The sequence below is a fragment of the Capricornis sumatraensis genome, chromosome X, assembly GCF_032405125.1.
Source record: "Capricornis sumatraensis isolate serow.1 chromosome X, serow.2, whole genome shotgun sequence".
Lineage (NCBI taxonomy): Eukaryota > Metazoa > Chordata > Mammalia > Artiodactyla > Bovidae > Capricornis > Capricornis sumatraensis.
In genome coordinates, this window is record NC_091092.1 from 21,402,257 (window position 1) to 21,407,768 (window position 5,512).

Here is a 5,512-nt window from a genome sequence, read left to right on the forward strand (position 1 = left end):
ATTGGATTACTTTATTGTTTTTGGTTCGGATTTATACACCCTTTTTGTGTTTCCTGTCTAGAGAATATCCTTTAGCATTTGTTGGTGAGCTGGTTTGGTGGTGCTGAATTCTCTCAGCTTTTGCTTGTCTGTAAAGCTTTTGATTTCTCCTTCATATTGGAATGAGATCCTTGCTGGGTACAGTAATCTGGGCTGTAGGTTATTTTCTTTCATCACTTTAAGTATGTCTTGCCATTCCCTCCTGGCTTGAAGAATTTCTATTGAAAGATCAGCTGTTATCCTTATGGGAATTCCCTTTTGTGTTATTTGTTGTTTTTCCCTTGCTGCTTTTAATATTTGTTCTTTGTGTTTGATCTTTGTTAATTTGATTAATATGTGTCTTGTGGTGTTTCACCTTGGGTTTATCCTGTTTGGGACTCTCTGGGTTTCTTGGATTGGGTGATTATTTCCTTCCCCATTTTAGGGAATTTTCAACTCTTATCTCCTCAAGTATTTTTTCATGGTCTTTCTTTTTGTCTTCTTCTTCTGGGACTCCTATGATTCGCATGTTATGGTGTTTCACACTGTCCTGGAGGTCTCTGAGATGGTCCTCATCTCTTTATTTGTTTTTCTTTTTTCCTCTCTGATTAATTTATTTCTACCATTCTATCTTCTAATTCACTAATCCTATCTTCTGCCTCTGTTATTCTATTTGTTGCCCCCAGATTGTTTTTTATCTCATTCATTGCATTATTCATTATATATTGACTCTTTTTTATTTCTTCTAGTTCCTTATTAAACCTTTCTTGCATACTCTCAATCCTTGTCTCCAGGCTCTTTATCTGTGATTCCATTTTGATTTCAAGATTTTGGATCATTTTCACTATCATTATTCAGAATTCTTTATCAGGTAGATTCCCTATCTCTTCCTCTTTTGTTTGGTGTGGTGGGCATTTATCCTGCTCCTTTATTGCTGGATATTTCTCTGTCTCTTCATCTTGTTTATATTGATGATTTTTGGGTGTCCTTTTTGTATTCTGGCAGTTTTTGGAGTTCTCTTTATTGTGAACCTTCCTCACTCTGGGTGCGGTTGTACAGGTGGCTTGTCAATGTTTCTTGGTTAGGGAAGCTTGTGTCAGTGTTCTGGCGGGTCAAGCTGGATTTCGTCTCACTGGAGTGAAATGAACTGTCTAGTAATGTGTTATGAGATGTCAATGGTTTTTGAGTAACTTTGGGCAGCCTGTATATTGGAGCTCAGGGCTGTGTTCCTGTGTTGCTGGAGAATTTGTGTGGTATGTCTTGCTCTTGAACTTGTTGGCCCTTGGGTGGTACTTAGTTTCAGTGTAGCTATGGAGGTGTTTGATTAGCTCCTGTCAATTAATGTTCCCTGGAGTCAGGAGTTCTCTGGTGTTCTCAGGGTTTGGACTTAAGCCTCCTGCTTCTGGTTTTCAGTCTTATTTTTACAGTAGTCTCAGGACTTCTTCTATACAGCACCATTGATGAAACATCTAGGTTAGAGATGAAAAGTTTCTCCACAGTCCCAGAGAGATTCATAGAATTACATGGAGAAGAGAAGAGGGAGGAGGGAGTTAGAGGTGACCCGAATGAGATGAGGTGGAATCAATAGAGGAGAAAGCAAGCTAGCCATTATTCACTTCCTTATGTGCACTCCACAGTCTGGACCACTCAGAGATGTTCACGGAGTTATACAGGGAAGAGAAGAGGGAGGAAGGAGACAGAGGTGGCCAGGAGGATAAAAGGGGGGACTGAAAAGGAGAGAGACAGATCCAGCCAGTAATCATTTCCCTAAGTGTTCTCCATAGTCTGGAACACACAGAAATTCACAGAGTTGGGTCGAGAAGAGAGGTGGTAGGGAGGAGAGACAGGCGACCTGGTGGAGAAAAAGGAGAGTCCAAAGGGGGAGGGAGCAGTCAAGCCAGTAATCTCACTCCCAAGTAAAAATGAGTACTAAGATTGCATTCTTAAAGGTACAAATTGATAACAAATACCAAAAAGCAAAGATTAAAAATCTAGAGTAGATTTTGGAATTTCAAAAATACAATATTTAAGAAATAAAGAAAAAAAGAGAGGAAAAAAAAACAAAGTCACAAAATTATAATTTTATATATATATATATATATATATATATATATATATATATATAAAGTTTGCTTTTAAAAGTAAGGTCTTTTTTTTTGCAAAGAAATAATAGGTTATAAAAGTGAAAATTAAAGGAGTAATAGAGGATTTAAAATTTAAAAAAAAAATTTTTTAAAGAATGATCTTAAAAATAGTAAAAATATATCTAGGACTTTCTCTGGTATTGTTGTGGGTATTGTGGGGTCAGTTCATTTTCGAATAGTTCCTTGGTCCACCTTATATTTCTCAAAATCTATAAGCCCCTTTCTATGTAGTCAGTATTAACGACAGTGTTTTAATCTATTGCACCTGTCACTTCCAAGGCGGTTCCCTCTGTTTTAGCTTCTTCTGTTTGCTGATCTCCTCAGTGTCTGATTTCTGCCCTGACACAAAGGGGGTGGTGGTGAACACTTGTTTTAGGCTCACTTGTTCAGTTGCGTTGTGGGGAGGGAGGGATGCTGCAAACAAATAACACGTGTGCTCGCAGTGCCTCAGCCACACTGGGCCTGCCCCTGCTCATGGCGCATGTGCCCTCCCTGCCTACACTGCTCAGGCTCTAGGTTGCTCCACCAGGAACCATCCGAGGCCAGCCCTGGGCTGCATGCACCTCCCGGGTCCAAGCCGCTCAGGTTCAGGCACTCGGGTAGTCCTCAGAGGCGCAGACTCGGTTGGGCATGCATTTTGTGCCCTTCCCAGGTCCGAGCAGCTCAGGTGATGAGGTGTTTGGTCCCTGCTGCTCGGTTTTCTGGGTGTACAACTGGCACACCTTTCAGGTGGATGTTGACCATCCAGAACCCCAAGAAGTCTTAGTTAGCAAAGAAGCCTGCTTGCAGTTTTGTAGATAATGTCTCTCTGGGGCTGTGATTGTCCCCTTCTGGCTCTGGCTGCCTGTCACTGGAGGAGGATGGTCTGCAGGCAGCTATCTCTGTTCAGTCCTTTGTCCTGTGCATGGGCCTGGTGGTGTCTTAGGTTAGGGCTGGCTTTTTGCATGGTAGTTATCCCACAGTCTGGTTTGCTAGCCCACCTTAGTTTGCTCCGATTGCGCTTAGGGGCATTCAGGCCAGATCCTTACTCTAAGCATTGCAGCCCACGCCTCCCTGCCCAGCCTCTGCTTGCTAGTGGTGGGTGCAGGCATCTGTGCTGCTTCTCCACTGGAGGAGTTACCATTGGGCTCGTAATCTGTGGGTTGTAATTATTTATTTATTTTTCCTCCCTGTTAGGTTGCCCTCTGTGCTTCCAAGGCTCACCACAGACTTGGCAGTGAGAGTGTTTCCTGGTGTTTGGAAACTTCTCTCTTTTTAAGACTCCCTTTCCAGGACAGAGCTCCATCCCTACCTCTTTTGTCTCTTTTTCATCTTTTATATTTTTTCCTACCTCCTTTTGAAAACAATGGGCTGCTTTTCTGGGTGCCTGATGTTGTCTGCCAGCATTCAGAAGTTGTTTTGTGGAATTTACTCAGCGTTTAAATGTTCTTTTGATGAATTTGTAGGGGAGAAAGTGGTCTCCCCATCCTATCCCTCTACCATCTTAGGACCATCCCCCAAGTTGGATTTTAAAAGGCAGAGGAATCAGAGATTAAATTGCCAACATCCACTGGATCATAGAGAAGGCAAGAGAATTCCAGAAAAATACCTATTCCTGTTTCATTGATTACACTAATGCCTTAGAGTGTGTGTATCACAACGAAGTATGGAAAATACTTCAAGAGGTGGGAATATGAGACCATCTGACCTGCCTCTTGACAAATCTGTATGAAGGTCAAGAAGGGACAGTTAGAACCAGACATGGAACAACAGACTGGTTCCAAATTGGGAAAAGAGTATATCAGGGCTGTATATTTTCACCCTACTTATTTAACTTATGCAGAGTACATCATGCACAATGTGGGGCTGGAAGAAGCACAAGCTGGAATCAAAACTGCCTGGGAAATATCAATAACATCAGATATGCAGGTCACACCACCCTTATGGAGCAAAGAGGAACTAAAGAGCATGTTGATGAAAGTGAAAGAAAAGAGTGAAAAAGCTGGCTTAAAACTAAAAATTTAAATGACTAAGATCATGGTATTTGATCCCATCACTTCATGGCAAATAGATGGGGAAACAGTGGAAACAGTGACAGACTTTATTTTCTTGGGTTCCAAAATCACTGCAGATTGTCACTGCAGTCATGAAATTAAAAGATGCTTTCTCCTTGAAAGAAAAGTTATGAGAAACCTAGACAGCATATTAAAAAGCAGAGACATTACTTTGCCAACAAAGGTCTGTCAAGTCAAAGCTATGGTTTTTCCAGTAGTCATGTATGGATGTGAGAGTTGCACTATAAAGAAAGTTGAGTGCCAAAGAACTGATGCTTTTGAACTGTGGTGTTTGAGTAGACCCTTGGAAAAGATCCAACTAGTAAATCTTAAAGGAAATCAGTCCTGAATATTCATTGGAAGGAATGATGCTAAAGCTGAAACTCCATTACTTTGGCCACCTGATACAAAGAACTAACTCAATGGAAAAGACCCTGCTGCTGTGAAAGACTGAAGGCAGGAGGAGCAGGGGACAACAGAGGATGTGGTGGTTGGATGGCATCACTGACTCGATGGACATGAATTTGAGCAAGCTCCAGAAGTTGGTGATGGACAGGGAGGCCTGGTGTGATGCAGTCCATAGGGTCGCAAAGAGTCAGACATGACTGAACAACTGAGCTGACTGTTGGAAATCTGTATGTATTTTTTAGAGGAGTGAGTGAGTGAGTGAGTGAAGTCACTCAGTCGTGTATGACTCTTTGCGACCCCATGGAGTGTAGCCTACCAGGCTCCTCTGTCCATGGGATTTTCCAGGCAATAGTACTGGAGTGGATTGCCATTTCCTTCTCCAGGGGATCTTCCCAACCCAGGGATTGAACCTGGGTCTCCTGCATTGTAGACAGACGCTTTACCATCTGAGCCACCAGGGAAGTCCATTCTTTAGAGGAATGTCTGGAATGTCTCTTTAACTCTTCTGCACATCTTTTGATTGGATTATTTGGTTTTGTGCTTCTCTGGTGGCTCAGATGGTAAATAATCTGACTGCAATGTGGGAGACTGAGGTCTGATATCTGGTCAGGAAGATCCCCTGGAGAATGGGATGGCTACATACTCCAGTAATCTTGCCTGGAGAATTCCATGGACAAAGGAACCTGACTAGCTACATTACATGGGATTGCAAAAAGTTGGACACAACTGAGTAACTAACATTTGTTTGTTTTTGTGATATTGAGCTGTATGAGTTGTCTATATATTGTGGAAATAATCCCTTGTTGGATGCATCGTTTGCAAATACCTTCTCCCATTCTCTAAGTTGTCTTCTCATTTTGTTTATGGTTCCCTTTGCTGTGCAAAAGCATTTAAGTTTAATTAGATCCC

The 5,512-nt window shown here is 41.9% G+C and overlaps 1 non-coding gene across 1 annotated transcript; it reads right to left on the minus strand.

The window, feature by feature from the left end:
- Window positions 1-4,992: 4,992 nt before the first annotated feature.
- TRNAC-ACA (transfer RNA cysteine (anticodon ACA)) lies at window positions 4,993-5,064 on the minus strand. The gene has a single exon. It is a non-coding gene; the product is annotated as a tRNA-Cys (tRNA).
- Between the last annotated feature and the right edge of the window lie 448 nt (window positions 5,065-5,512).